Genomic DNA, 16,823 nt, shown 5'->3' on the forward strand with positions numbered 1-16,823 from the left:
AAAATTATAAAAATTACAAACATGTATGGAACTACAACCGTCAATGCAACATTTGGTGTGACGTAGGCCAATTTCCCATCTTCTAAAGTATCTAAAGTAAAGGGTGGTTAAAATTTCAAGGGCCGATGTTGATTTTGAATAAAACACAAACTATTTAGGAAATTATTGTAATTTTATTTCATTGTGATATATTGGTATAGCTCAATTATGTATGGAACAAAATATCGGCCAAATGGGCGCCGCGACCTCGGTGGCACACCTTCATCCGATGGTCCAAATTGTCGACGACGCTGAGGCATAATGGAGGTTCTATGCCGTTAATGTGCCGAATTATCTCATCCCATAGCTCTTGAATTGTTGCTGGCTTATCGACGTATACCTTTTCTTTCAAATAATCCCAAAGAAAAAAGTCCAACGGTGTCAAATCCCATGATCTTGGCGGCCAATTGACATCGCCATTACGTGAGATAACGCGGCCATTGAATTTGATGCGCAAAAGAGCTATTGTTTCGTTAGCTGTGTGGCAAGTGGCACCGTCCTGCTGAAACCACATATCGTCCACATCCATATCTTCCAATTCGGACCATAAAAAGTTCGTTATCATCTCACGATAGCGAACACCATTCACAGTAACTGCCTGACCGGACTCATTTTGGAAAAAATACGGCCCGATGATGCCGCCAGCCCATAAACCGCACCACACAGTCACTCTTTGTGGGTGCATTGGTTTTTCGACAATCACTCTTGGATTCTCATTCGCCCAAATGCGGCAATTCTGTTTATTGACGAATCCACTGATGTGAAAATGTGCCTCATTACTGAAGATGATTTTCTTCGAAAATTGATCATCCGCTGTTGCCATTTCTTGAAACCATTTAACACGTTGTTGGATTGTGTATCTCTCCACGGTTCAAATTGAGTAAGTCTGAAATAGAGAAATGTCAAATAAAATTCGGAAAAAAACTTGGCGTTTAGGTGTGGTTCACATTCAACATCGGCCCTTACAATTTAACCACACTTTATATTTGTGCGGGACACATGAATCTTGAATGTGTTGTGCAGTACATGTAGCGCAAAATTGTGTTTCCGAAAAAGGCCGCATTATGGAGAAGACTAACGGTGTTTTCGTTTCGCAAAAAATATTTTAGTAATAAAAAGCTTTTCTCCTTTAGCACAAATTTATTACTGACTCTTGAAAACAGAAAGCATATATATTGTTACGAATGTGATATTTCTAGATTTAAGTTTATTTAAATTAGTTTCCGTTAATTTAAATTTCAAATTGTAACGATAAAATTACGTCATAACTTGTTAAGAGTCATTTCTTTATTTTCTAGTATTTTCCTAAACATCTTTTGTGTTCTTAGTTTTCCAATCGTTCATTGTAAAAGTAACGCCTTTTGTTTTACTTATAAATAATTGTAGTAATATGACCCATAATCACTTATGTTATGCCTGCACGACATCTACCAGATAGTAGAATGCACTAGATTATTAGCATAAGCCTACTCTAGCATAAGCCAAAGTATGTGTGTCATATCACATTCACAATAACGCCCGATAGAAAGTTCTACCCAATAAACACAAACGTTTGAAAAATGCTAAATTTCAACAATTTTTCAAACATTTTTTCAAAGGATTAGGGTAATATTCAAGTTGAGAAATTGTTGAGAAAATCGCGTTCTCAACAAAAAACAGACATTACCCTCAACAGTGAAATTCAACACATTAGCAATAATATCTCTGGCTTCTGGGGCCATATAAGTCCATATCGGGCGAAAAATATATATGGAAGCTATATCTAAATCTGAACCGATTTCAATCAAATTTGGCACACATCACTATACTACCAATTGTACTCCTTGTGTAAAATTTCAAGCTAATCGGGATAAAACTCTGGCTTCTGGGTCCATATAAGTGCATATCGGGCGAAAGATATATGTGGGTGCTATATCTAAATCTGAATCGATTTCCACCAAATTTGGCACCCATAGCTACAATGCCAAATCTACTCCGTGTGCAAAATTTCAACCAAATTGGGCCAAAACTCTGGCTTCTGGGGCCATATAAGTCCATATCGGGCGAAAGATATATATGGGAGCTATATCTAAATCTGAACCAATTTCAATCAAATTTGCACACTTGACTATACGACTAAGTGTTATGTTTGTACAAAATTTCAAGCAAATCGGTATAAAACTCTGGCTGCTGGGTCCATATTAGTGCATATCGGGCGAAAGATATATATAGGGGCTATATCTAATCTGAAACGATTTCTTCCAAAATCAATAGGGTTCTATTCTGACCCAAATTAGGAACATGTGCCAAATTTGAAGGCGATTGGACTTAAATTGCGGCCTAGACTTTGATCACAAAAATGTGTTCACAGACAGACGGACGGACGGACATGGTTATATCGACTCAGGGATCCACCCTAGGCATTATTGCCAAAGACACCATGTGTCTATCTCGCCTCCTTCTGGGTGTTACAAACATATGCACTAACTTATAAAAATTATAAAAATTACAAACATGTATGGAACTACAACCGTCAATGCAACATTTGGTGTGACGTAGGCCAATTTCCCATCTTCTAAAGTATCTAAAGTAAAGGGTGGTTAAAATTTCAAGGGCCGATGTTGATTTTGAATAAAACACAAACTATTTAGGAAATTATTGTAATTTTATTTCATTGTGATATATTGGTATAGCTCAATTATGTATGGAACAAAATATCGGCCAAATGGGCGCCGCGACCTCGGTGGCACACCTTCATCCGATGGTCCAAATTGTCGACGACGCTGAGGCATAATGGAGGTTCTATGCCGTTAATGTGCCGAATTATCTCATCCCATAGCTCTTGAATTGTTGCTGGCTTATCGACGTATACCTTTTCTTTCAAATAATCCCAAAGAAAAAAGTCCAACGGTGTCAAATCCCATGATCTTGGCGGCCAATTGACATCGCCATTACGTGAGATAACGCGGCCATTGAATTTGATGCGCAAAAGAGCTATTGTTTCGTTAGCTGTGTGGCAAGTGGCACCGTCCTGCTGAAACCACATATCGTCCACATCCATATCTTCCAATTCGGACCATAAAAAGTTCGTTATCATCTCACGATAGCGAACACCATTCACAGTAACTGCCTGACCGGACTCATTTTGGAAAAAATACGGCCCGATGATGCCGCCAGCCCATAAACCGCACCACACAGTCACTCTTTGTGGGTGCATTGGTTTTTCGACAATCACTCTTGGATTCTCATTCGCCCAAATGCGGCAATTCTGTTTATTGACGAATCCACTGATGTGAAAATGTGCCTCATTACTGAAGATGATTTTCTTCGAAAATTGATCATCCGCTGTTGCCATTTCTTGAAACCATTTAACACGTTGTTGGATTGTGTATCTCTCCACGGTTCAAATTGAGTAAGTCTGAAATAGAGAAATGTCAAATAAAATTCGGAAAAAAACTTGGCGTTTAGGTGTGGTTCACATTCAACATCGGCCCTTACAATTTAACCACACTTTATATTTGTGCGGGACACATGAATCTTGAATGTGTTGTGCAGTACATGTAGCGCAAAATTGTGTTTCCGAAAAAGGCCGCATTATGGAGAAGACTAACGGTGTTTTCGTTTCGCAAAAAATATTTTAGTAATAAAAAGCTTTTCTCCTTTAGCACAAATTTATTACTGACTCTTGAAAACAGAAAGCATATATATTGTTACGAATGTGATATTTCTAGATTTAAGTTTATTTAAATTAGTTTCCGTTAATTTAAATTTCAAATTGTAACGATAAAATTACGTCATAACTTGTTAAGAGTCATTTCTTTATTTTCTAGTATTTTCCTAAACATCTTTTGTGTTCTTAGTTTTCCAATCGTTCATTGTAAAAGTAACGCCTTTTGTTTTACTTATAAATAATTGTAGTAATATGACCCATAATCACTTATGTTATGCCTGCACGACATCTACCAGATAGTAGAATGCACTAGATTATTAGCATAAGCCTACTCTAGCATAAGCCAAAGTATGTGTGTCATATCACATTCACAATAACGCCCGATAGAAAGTTCTACCCAATAAACACAAACGTTTGAAAAATGCTAAATTTCAACAATTTTTCAAACATTTTTTCAAAGGATTAGGGTAATATTCAAGTTGAGAAATTGTTGAGAAAATCGCGTTCTCAACAAAAAACAGACATTACCCTCAACAGTGAAATTCAACACATTAGCAATAATATCTCTGGCTTCTGGGGCCATATAAGTCCATATCGGGCGAAAAATATATATGGAAGCTATATCTAAATCTGAACCGATTTCAATCAAATTTGGCACACATCACTATACTACCAATTGTACTCCTTGTGTAAAATTTCAAGCTAATCGGGATAAAACTCTGGCTTCTGGGTCCATATAAGTGCATATCGGGCGAAAGATATATGTGGGTGCTATATCTAAATCTGAATCGATTTCCACCAAATTTGGCACCCATAGCTACAATGCCAAATCTACTCCGTGTGCAAAATTTCAACCAAATTGGGCCAAAACTCTGGCTTCTGGGGCCATATAAGTCCATATCGGGCGAAAGATATATATGGGAGCTATATCTAAATCTGAACCAATTTCAATCAAATTTGCACACTTGACTATACGACTAAGTGTTATGTTTGTACAAAATTTCAAGCAAATCGGTATAAAACTCTGGCTGCTGGGTCCATATTAGTGCATATCGGGCGAAAGATATATATAGGGGCTATATCTAATCTGAAACGATTTCTTCCAAAATCAATAGGGTTCTATTCTGACCCAAATTAGGAACATGTGCCAAATTTGAAGGCGATTGGACTTAAATTGCGGCCTAGACTTTGATCACAAAAATGTGTTCACAGACAGACGGACGGACGGACATGGTTATATCGACTCAGGGATCCACCCTAGGCATTATTGCCAAAGACACCATGTGTCTATCTCGCCTCCTTCTGGGTGTTACAAACATATGCACTAACTTATAAAAATTATAAAAATTACAAACATGTATGGAACTACAACCGTCAATGCAACATTTGGTGTGACGTAGGCCAATTTCCCATCTTCTAAAGTATCTAAAGTAAAGGGTGGTTAAAATTTCAAGGGCCGATGTTGATTTTGAATAAAACACAAACTATTTAGGAAATTATTGTAATTTTATTTCATTGTGATATATTGGTATAGCTCAATTATGTATGGAACAAAATATCGGCCAAATGGGCGCCGCGACCTCGGTGGCACACCTTCATCCGATGGTCCAAATTGTCGACGACGCTGAGGCATAATGGAGGTTCTATGCCGTTAATGTGCCGAATTATCTCATCCCATAGCTCTTGAATTGTTGCTGGCTTATCGACGTATACCTTTTCTTTCAAATAATCCCAAAGAAAAAAGTCCAACGGTGTCAAATCCCATGATCTTGGCGGCCAATTGACATCGCCATTACGTGAGATAACGCGGCCATTGAATTTGATGCGCAAAAGAGCTATTGTTTCGTTAGCTGTGTGGCAAGTGGCACCGTCCTGCTGAAACCACATATCGTCCACATCCATATCTTCCAATTCGGACCATAAAAAGTTCGTTATCATCTCACGATAGCGAACACCATTCACAGTAACTGCCTGACCGGACTCATTTTGGAAAAAATACGGCCCGATGATGCCGCCAGCCCATAAACCGCACCACACAGTCACTCTTTGTGGGTGCATTGGTTTTTCGACAATCACTCTTGGATTCTCATTCGCCCAAATGCGGCAATTCTGTTTATTGACGAATCCACTGATGTGAAAATGTGCCTCATCACTGAAGATGATTTTCTTCGAAAATTGATCATCCGCTGTTGCCATTTCTTGAAAGCATTTAACACGTTGTTGGATTGTGTATCTCTCCACGGTTCAAATTGAGTAAGTCTGAAATAGAGAAATGTCAAATAAAATTCGGAAAAAAACTTGGCGTTTAGGTGTGGCTCACATTCAACATCGGCCCTTACAATTTAACCACACTTTATATTTGTGCGGGACACATGAATCTTGAATGTGTTGTGCAGTACATGTAGCGCAAAATTGTGTTTCCGAAAAAGGCCGCATTATGGAGAAGACTAACGGTGTTTTCGTTTCGCAAAAAATATTTTAGTAATAAAAAGCTTTTCTCCTTTAGCACAAATTTATTACTGACTCTTGAAAACAGAAAGCATATATATTGTTACGAATGTGATATTTCTAGATTTAAGTTTATTTAAATTAGTTTCCGTTAATTTAAATTTCAAATTGTAACGATAAAATTACGTCATAACTTGTTAAGAGTCATTTCTTTATTTTCTAGTATTTTCCTAAACATCTTTTGTGTTCTTAGTTTTCCAATCGTTCATTGTAAAAGTAACGCCTTTTGTTTTACTTATAAATAATTGTAGTAATATGACCATAATCACTTATGTTATGCCTGCACGACATCTACCAGATAGTAGAATGCACTAGATTATTAGCATAAGCCTACTCTAGCATAAGCCAAAGTATGTGTGTCATATCACATTCACAATAACGCCCGATAGAAAGTTCTACCCAATAAACACAAACGTTTGAAAAATGCTAAATTTCAACAATTTTTCAAACATTTTTTCAAAGGATTAGGGTAATATTCAAGTTGAGAAGTTGTTGAGAAAATCGCGTTCTCAACAAACAACAGACATTACCCTCAACAGTGAAATTCAACACATTAGCAATAATATCTCAAGTGTTATCCTCAAATTGAAATGCATCGCTACTCAATAATTTGTCAAACAATTTTCGATGCGAGTCAAATTCAAAATTAACATCGTTGCAAATACTTTTCAACCTAAATTTGTATGAATGATATCCCCACTTCAAATTGAAAGTCAAAGCCAAAATTCTATGAATTTTGTATAATTTATTTATTTTTATCAAAATAAAATATATAATAATACACTACACTACATAATACACTACAATAACAAATGATAAATAATAATCTTATTAAACATATCAACAAATAAGAACAAAAAAAAAACAACAAAACTTTAAATATCTTAAACATTATTAGTAAACACTTTTGCATTGATAATTCGATTTCCTTCCTTTTGGTGTCATAAAACAGCATTAAAATTTATTAACATGCGGGCAATTTGAAATTAGGAACGTACTGGACCGCGTGTTAGAATTGATTTCCAGCAGAAGGAATTCACAAAATATCCATTTTAAACTTATAATAGCATATGAATTAAACTGACGATGTGATGCACATTTTCATCCAGAAGTTGTTGATTTCAACAATTTATTGTTTTTAACAATTTTAATTGGTTGCACTTGTAATGTTTCTGGAAACTTTTTCTTGTGATAAGCCACTCATTTTTCATTGGTCAGCTTCTTATTGTTTGCAAGAATGTAGCATCCAAAGATTTTAGTTTTCTGCAAATAGATTTAAATTTAGTGACTTCTTTAAAGTGTTGATTTAATTTTTCATATTGACGTACCAATTATTATAAACTATTTGAAGCAGTTCCAGTTAATTGTCCACCATTTTTCAATGGTCAGCTTTTTAATGTTTTCAAGAACGTAGAATCCATAATTTTAGTTTTCTGCAAGGAGATATACATTTAGTGACTTCCTTAAAGTTTTATTTCATTTTTTATTTTCACTTACCTATTTTTATAAACTATTTGGTTATTTGTCTAAAATTTTCCATTTTTTTATTTCTTGCAATTGACCACGAACTTCGTTGCACAAATAAGTATTGAAAACCACATGGTTTTTTCGTTGCATTTTAGGGTAGTGTTTTGTCAAAGTTTTCTCATATTATCTTCAACACCTTTTCAAAGATTTCGTCAACATTTTGACAAATTGGAAGTAATTCGCAAACAATTTGAAGATGTATTGAAGATGAGCTATTTCAAGTCAAGTTGAATTTATGTTGAAAATTATATTTACCCTCAAACTGAAAAGTTGTTGCATTTGAAAAACGCTCATCCTGTGTTTATTGGGTAGATAGCCAAGACAACCCAATGTTGAATGTGAACAAGCATTGGAGAAATGCTTATAAAGGGTGATTTGTTAAGAGCTTGATAACTTTTTTTTAAAAAAAAAACGCATAAAATTTGCAAAATCTCATCGGTTCTTTATTTGAAACGTTAGATTGGTCCATGACATTTACTTTTTGAAGATAATTTCATTTAAATGTTGACCGCGGCTGCGTCTTAGGTGGTCCATTCGGAAAGTCCAATTTTGGGCAACTTTTTCGAGCATTTCGGCCGGAATAGCCCGAATTTCTTCGGAAATGTTGTCTTCCAAAGCTGGAATAGTTGCTGGCTTATTTCTGTAGACTTTAGACTTGACGTAGCCCCACAAAAAATAGTCTAAAGGCGTCAAATCGCATGATCTTGGTGGCCAACTTACCGGTCCATTTCTTGAGATGAATTGTTCTCCGAAGTTTTCCCTCAAAATGGCCATAGAATCGCGAGCTGTGTGGCATGTAGCGCCATCTTGTTGAAACCACATGTCAACCAAGTTCAGTTCTTCCATTTTTGGCAACAAAAAGTTTGTTAGCATCGAACGATAGCGATCGCCATTCACCGTAACGTTGCGTCCAACAGCATCTTTGAAAAAATACGGTCCAATGATTCCACCAGCGTACAAACCACACCAAACAGTGCATTTTTCGGGATGCATGGGCAGTTCTTGAACGGCTTCTGGTTGCTCTTCACTCCAAATGCGGCAATTTTGCTTATTTACGTAGCCATTCAACCAGAAATGAGCCTCATCGCTGAACAAAATTTGTCGATAAAAAAGCGGATTTTCTGCCAACTTTTCTAGGGCCCATTCACTGAAAATTCGACGTTGTGGCTCGTTAGTAAGTCTATTCATGATGAAATGTCAAAGCATACTGAGCATCTTTCTCTTTGACACCATGTCTGAAATCCCACGTGATCTGTCAAATACTAATGCATGAAAATCCTAACCTCAAAAGAATCACCCTTTATTCAATACGGTTTCAAACATTTTTTCAAAGAATTACCTTAAAATTCGATTTGAGAAATTGTTGAGAAAATCGCGTTCTCAACAAAAAACAGACATTACCCTCAACAGTAGAATTCTCAACATATTACCAACAACTTTTCAAACTAAATTTCATTTTAATGCTTCAACCCTATTGGAAAATTTGTTGAAGGCAATCAATTTGCAAGGCCATCTGAATTAATGTTGAATATGGGATTCACTATCAAATTGATATGGTTACATGTGAAAAATACTCATCCTTGTGTTTGTTGGGAATGAACATAAGCCGATAAATATGCGCGTACCAGATAGTAGTAGATTAATCTAGAAGGTTGTAGGCCAATTAGAGAGAACATTCGAAATCGTCATATCTCGGTATATAAACCCCTAGCAAAGTTATTGTTAATTCATAATATTCTGAGGAATACAGGACGCTAAAGCTATGTCAGTGTCCTTCATATTTGCAATCAATTTCGAGAATGTTCCACCTTTTTTATACCCTCCACCATAGGATGGGGGTATATTAACTTTGTCATTCCGTTTGTAACACATCGAAATATTGCTCTAAGACCCCATAAAGTATATATATTCTGGGTCGTGGTGAAATTCTGAGTCGATCTAAGCATGTCCGTCCGTCCGTCCGTCTGTCCGTCTGTCCGGCTGTCCGTCCGTCTGTGGAAATCACGCTAACTTCCGAACGAAACTAGCTATCCACTTGAAACTTGGCACAAGTAGTTGTTATTGATGTAGGTCGGATGGTATTGAAAATGGGCCATATCGGCCCACGTTTACGTATAGCCCCCATATAAACCGATCCCCAAATTTGGCTTGCGGAGCCTTCCGGAGCAGCAAAATTCATCCGATCCGGTTGAAATTTGGTACGTGGTCTAAGTATACGGTCTCTAACAATCATGCAAAAATTGGTCCATATCGGTCCATAATTATATATAGCCCCCATATAAACCGATCCCCAGATTTGACCTCCGGAGCCTCTTGGATGGGCAAAATTCATCCGATCCAGTTGAAATTTGGTACCTGATGTTAGTATACGGTCTCTAAGAACCATGCAAAAATTGGTCCATATCGGTCCATAAATATATATAGCTCCCATATAAACCGATCCCCAGATTTGACCTCCGGAGCCTCTTGGAGGAGCAAACTTCATCCTACCCGATTGAAATTTGGTACGTGGTGTTAGTATATGGTCTCTAACAACCATGCAAAAACTGGTCCATATCGGTCCATAATTATACATAGCTCCCATATAAACCGATCCCCAGATTTGACCTCCGGAGCCTCTTGGAGGGGCAAAATTCATCCGATCCGTTTGAAATTGGGTACCTGATGTTAGTATACGGTCTCTAACAAGCATGCAAAAATTGGTCCATATCGGTACATAATTATATATAGCTCCCATATAAACCGATCCCCAGATTTGAACTCTGGAGCCTCTTGGATGAGCAAAATTCATCCAATCCAATTGAAATTTAGTACGTGGTGTTAGTATATGGTCTCTATCAACCATGCAAAAATTGGTCCATATCGGTCCATAATTATATATAGCTCCCATATAAACCGATCCCCAGATTTGACCTCCGGAGCCTCTTGGAGGAGCAAAAGTCATCCGATGCGGTTGAAATTTGGTACATTTCGTTAGTATATGGCCTCTAACACCCATGTAAAAATTGTCAAATTTTATTACTATAGAAAGTTTTGTCAAAATTTCATTTCTATAGAAAGTTTTGTAAAAAGTTTATTTCTATAGCAATGTTTGTCAACATTTTATTTCTATAGAAAATTTTGTCAAAATTTTATTTCTATAGAAAATTTTGTAAAAAAATTATTTCTGTAGAAAATTTTGTCAACATTTTATTTCTATAGACAATTTTGTCAACATTTTATTTCTATAGAAAATTTTGTCAACATTTTACTTCCATAGAAAATTTTGTCAACATTTTATTTCTATAGAAAATTTTGTCAAGTTTTTATTTCTATAGAAAATTTTGTCAAAATTTTATTTCTATAGAAAATTTTGTCAAACTGAATTATATACGTATTTAATCGGCCTTTTGTTTTTTGTTTAATATATACCCCTTATGGACTAACTTACAATTTAGAAGACAGTGTTAAAAAGTTTTGCGATACCTTGTCATCGGCAAGTGTTATCGCAACCCAAGTAATTCGATTGTGGATGACAGCCTTTAGTAGAAGTTCCTACGCAATCCATGGTGGAGGGTACATAAGATTCGGCCTGGCCGAACTTACGGCCGTATATACTTGTTACCAATTGAAACCGCCATAAAACATGGCTCTTCTATTGCGAACCTACCAGCAAAAACTACAACTCATTACAATTAACATTACCGAAAGTAAAACTCTCATAACTCATTGTGTTACATTGCGATGAGTTATAATGAATAACTCTTTATACACTATTTATTTCATGGTCGAAGGTATCCAGGGGGTGAAGTACTTTCCTACTACGACATACGTAATGTAATCCGGATCGATGCCAATTAATAAGTGGTTAATACTTTTTAATTAGACTTGCCAACAACATTACCGGTTAATGAGAGTTTTTGATGGGTATTAAACCCCCTTTTTCGTCGGTTTTTCGATGGAGTATGTTCATTTTAGTGATAGAGATAACCTCAACACAATTCCTGAAATGGTTTTTATATATCAGTATAGAAAGAACATTGATACTCTTTTTTTCCTGCATGGCTTAATCACTTACTGGTGGATTTGATTCTTTTTTAAATCATTGGTATTTCGAATTTCTGAACTTGATAAAGATATCATTACACTCAGAGAAGAGTGAACCCATTAGCGAGTTATTTTTAACTAACCAGTGTTAATATTGAACTTCGTATGTCGCTAAAGAGTAAGTAAAAGTAAGTTCAACATTTTCCTATACGTTAGTAATTTGTTTTAACTTTTGTCAAGTTCAAATTTAACTGTTCAGAAGTAAAAAATTAACTAAATAATACATTTTTTGAAAACGGAAAAAATAATATTTCGCATTTTCTAGACCACCTGGTGACTTGGAGCAAGGAGACCTCAAGGGGAAGGATCCCAATTTCTACGTGTCATATTATATTAGTACAAATCACTTACTCTTCTGTGGTGGTACAAATCCTTTAGAATCATTTATCAGATTTTATTTTTATCGTTTTATAAAATTTTACCTTTTGTCCGGACGGAGGATCTAACCGCGTACCATCATTTTTCTAACTAAACACACTAATCCACTGGGCCACTTAGCTCTTACACTTATCAACAACTAAATGTGATTTTGATTATTCTTTTCTTGCTTGGCTGCATGTATTCATTAACACATACAGTCAAGGGTGTCTATTTTTAGAAACACCACACCAGCACATGTTTCGGAGACAAACTTTTGCCTAGAAGTAGATTCACTCAACGGTAGTTAGAATTGACATTCATCGTTAGTTTATTTATACTAAAAATGGAAATTTCGTGTCCAACTAGACTTCGTAGTATTGCACAGTAAAAGTTCAGTAACGCTGAGAAACTTCTTCGTACGTTCGAGAAAATTCGTATTCCCTGTTATTATATTTGCTTCAGTCCATTTACGAACTCATTGGGAGTTCTTAACCATTTTGCTGGTAATGGCCGTAAGTTCAATATACTTCCACTGAGTTAACTTTGTTCATCAATAGTTAAATTTAACTAACAGTGAGTAAAATTTTGAACTACTCAATATTATGGAATTTACTTGTAGTTAGGACGTTAAATTTTCTGAGTGTAAAAACGTTTGTAGTAAGTTCACAAAAGCACTCATAACTAAATATTAATATTTCCAAATTTAATGTCAAAAAAAGGTTTTCTCCACTAAAAAAAAAAAAAAAATATTTTGCAATTTGAAAGACATTACTGATCGAAATGAATTGGATGAAAGGAACTGATCAAGGTGTACACTTGAATAGAGGTTCATAATTTAATAAAATTAAAAATGCTTCAAATCAATACATAAAAGTTCTATAATACATCTTTGGAAGTTATTTTTTTTAGTAGAGAATTGAATTTTAGCTGGCTTTAGTAGTGTTTGTGGAGGGAGGTGGTATGTTAGAATTTGTACTATATTTTTGGTGCTTTTTGCCCTTCGAGAGTAACGAATTACGGAAAAACACGCTCACGAAAATAGTCCCGCTTACGAACATAAAATGCTTAGGAGTTGAATTCATTTAAAATTGTTGTGATATCCTAAGTGTTAAAAGTTTTATAACGCTCTCGATTTTAATCATACTCATGTTTTCAGTGAGGTTCTGTAGGTAAATTACTCATAAAATTTTTCGTGAGTCACGCGGTTTTTCGCGAGTCACGACATTTTTCGTGAGTCACGATATTTTTCGTGAGTCACGACATTTAAAAGATTTTCGTGCGTAAGTACAAATATTCTTTTCGTGAGCGTGCATGAGCGTGAGTCCTACCAAAAAATATGGTGCGTGAGTGTGCGTGAATAAGATTTTTCCGTCATGAGTGTGAGCAAAATATTACTCACGTGCACACCTCTAGCAGAAACACATTAAAAACACGAAATCAGAATCCAATCACAAAGACTTCGATCAACCATATTGCGAGGGAGCCACCGTGGTACCATTGCATGCCCGCCTTGCATACACAAGGTCGTGGGTTCGATTCCTGCTTCGACCGAACACCAAACAGTTTTTCAGCGGTGGATTATCCCACCTCAGTAATGCTGGTGACATTTCTGAGGGTTTCAAAGCTTCTCTAAGTGGTTTCACTGCAATATGGAACGCCGTTCGGACTCGGCTATAAAAAGGAGGGCAGCACTCAGTGATAAGAGAGAAGTTCACCAATGTGGTATCACAATGGACTGACCCTGCCAGCATTTCAATGTTCCATTTCATCCTCATCGCTACCACAGACTCGTAAGTGACACTGCAACAATCCCCAACTGTGATAGTATTTTGCCATCACTATTCGCATGAAAGTATTTGCCATCACTATTGTTACAAGAGCCATTTTATATTTTGTGAAACACCAAGCGCAACTGGCTTATTATAATTTATTTCAATGAAAACGAAAATAAAGTGCTGAAAACATAGTTATTACGGTTAAAATTGTGAAAAGTAAATTGGTGAACAATTTTTGACTTTCCAAATGGAATAAAGTGATAGTTTTCCAAATATTTTTCCAGACACGCTGCCTCCATTGGGAATAAAAGTACTGGATGATAGACGCTACAACATTTAACTTACAACTTGTAACTCAACATCAATCTCTTATTAATGCATAAAAATGTGTTAAATGTGATGTGATAGCCGTATAAATGTTATATTTATGAGAATTTATAAATGTTTCATAAAATTAATAAACATCCAAACAATCGTGTTGTACTTGACCACAATGATTCTTTTACAACTACCTTAAAATGCACTTTGTCTGATTGTTTGAAGGGGCTCTTATTGGCGTCCTTCTAAATGTATCGAGAAGGGCTCCTAATAATTACACTCATGCGATACTTTTTTGTAGTAACTTGGCGTGGTACAACTTCTCAATAGTGACGGCGCTTTTCCGAGGAGTTTTGGATATCGTATACGACTGTTTTCGACGTAGTGGGGATTCTCTGAAGCGCCCCCAAATTCAAAAAATGTTGGCAGGGGAATAGTCTAAGTGAGCCTGATACAACGAATATCCTCAGGATTGCAAGACGTATGTTAGATGTTATGGCCGTCCAGATTTGTTCATAACATTTAAGAGAGAAGTTCACCAATGTGGTATCACAATGGACTGAATAGTCTAGGTGAGTCTGTAACATCGGGCTGCCACCTAAAGCGGTCCTTAGACGGTCGGATAAACACTCCGACAGAGGTTCGTCTATTTGTTGTGTGTTCGTTCAAGTTTTGCCCTTAAGGCCGGTATGCACCTCTAGCGAAATTTTCGGTAGCAAAAAATTATTTAAGTCTACAACAAAAAATCAGGGCTGTGTACACAAATTTTAAACCAGCTAATCGCTTTTAAAAATTGTTAATATATGTTCCAAATATTCCTCAAATAAATTGTTTATTATTTACAGACCTTTTAAAACTTTTACGCACACAATGATTGTAATAAATTAAACGTTTGCTGCCAAAATATGCTTTTGACAACCCTGTTATTTTCATTAGAGGTGCGTACCAGCTTACGAAATTGAACGCTACCGAAAATTTCGTTAGCATAAATAGCAATGCATTTCTTATGGGAATGAAATTTTTCGCTAGAGGTGCATACCGGCCTTTACACTGCACGAACAAATGTGATGACAACATGAAAAAATAAGAAGAAGCATAAACAAACAATGAAGTTGTACGAAAATTTATGGGTGAAACTATTTTTTACTGAAAAAATGGAAGAAATAATAAAAAAAAATCCTGGTACATGTGTCAAAGCAATGATTCCTGAAGTAATCCACATTTAATATATTATTAAATTACTTGATGAATTTCAAAATACTTGTCGCCTGGTTTCCCATTGATTGGAAATGGAATTTTTCCACGTTTTTGCCACAATACTGGTTTAGATTTATATATTTCTTTAATTTTCAACCAGAATTGGCGATCCATCATTAATTTCATTGCAGAAATGCCTGTTTTTAATGTAGAAATAAATTTGTCTTTGATAATGTTTGTCGAACATCCCCTTACACATAATGATTTGTACCACCCAACCAGAAAAAATCAAAGTTGTTTTGATTTTATGCCAACACGTTCCCGCGACAGCCGAACACGACCTTATACTATCGGATTTGTCGCCGCAACGTGTTGTGTCGCAGGGTTCATCCCACCGTATAAGGTGCCCTTAACCTAACCTAAACCTTTTTGGTGAAACGAGATATTGGATGTACTCCGTTGAACGGCAGAAGCGAGGCCTTCCCCATGCTTATATATTAATTTGGCTGACTCCTGGTGGCGCTGGAAAAATTTTTTTGATATCTCTTATTCTCGCGAAAATTCGTGCTGAAGGCTATATTGCTTTGGGCATAGCATCTTCTGGAATTGCAGCAATACTTCTGGATGGCGGTAGAACAGCACATTCTGCACTCAAAGTACCTCTAAACATTCAATTTACCGAAACTCATACAAGTAACATACGGAAAGATTCTTCTATGGGGAAAGTCCTACAACCTTGCAAGATAATTGTGTGGGATGAGTGTAAAATATGGCCCATAAAAATTCATTGGAGGCCCTGGATATGACATCAAAAGACTTCAGAAGCAATGGGCAAATATTTGGGATAGCGCTTTTGTTACTAGCAGGCGACTTTCGCCAGACATTGCCAGTAGTTCCCCGATCAACTCCTGCGACGAATGCCTGAAATCCTCATTTCTCTGGGGACACGTTAAATTTTTGCGATTGACAACAAATATAAGGTTTCAACTTCAAAATGATGCCTCTGCTGCTCAATTTTAAAAAAGCGATTTTAAATGTAGGCAATGGGAAAATTCCTATGGAACCCTCAACGAACTGCATATCATTTCCTCCACATTTTTGCAAAATGGTGGAATCATTAGAAGATCTAATAACAAGCGTATGTTCAAACTAACTAAAAAAATCAAGATTTTTTACAAGAGCAATACTAGCGGCGAAAAATGTCGATGTTAATATTACCAACAGCAAAGTTTTGCAAAAAATTCCTGGAGGTGTTATTACTTATAAAAATACCTATTCAACCGTCGAACGAAACGGACGTGTTTTTTCAATAGCGGATAAACTCATCGTAATAGGTACCTACTAAGAATTTCATGTGTGGTGGG

At 36.2% G+C, this 16,823-nt stretch overlaps 1 long non-coding RNA gene across 1 annotated transcript; it reads right to left on the reverse strand.

Moving 5' to 3' along the window:
• Window positions 1-6,921: 6,921 nt before the first annotated feature.
• LOC142227574 (uncharacterized) lies at window positions 6,922-7,568 on the reverse strand. Its single transcript, XR_012719909.1, has 2 exons — window positions 7,525-7,568; window positions 6,922-7,459 (listed from the first exon to the last, which is right to left on the reverse strand). It is a non-coding gene; the product is annotated as an uncharacterized LOC142227574 (long non-coding RNA).
• Between the last annotated feature and the right edge of the window lie 9,255 nt (window positions 7,569-16,823).

Source organism: Haematobia irritans, chromosome 2, assembly GCF_050003625.1.
Source record: "Haematobia irritans isolate KBUSLIRL chromosome 2, ASM5000362v1, whole genome shotgun sequence".
NCBI lineage: Eukaryota > Metazoa > Arthropoda > Insecta > Diptera > Muscidae > Haematobia > Haematobia irritans.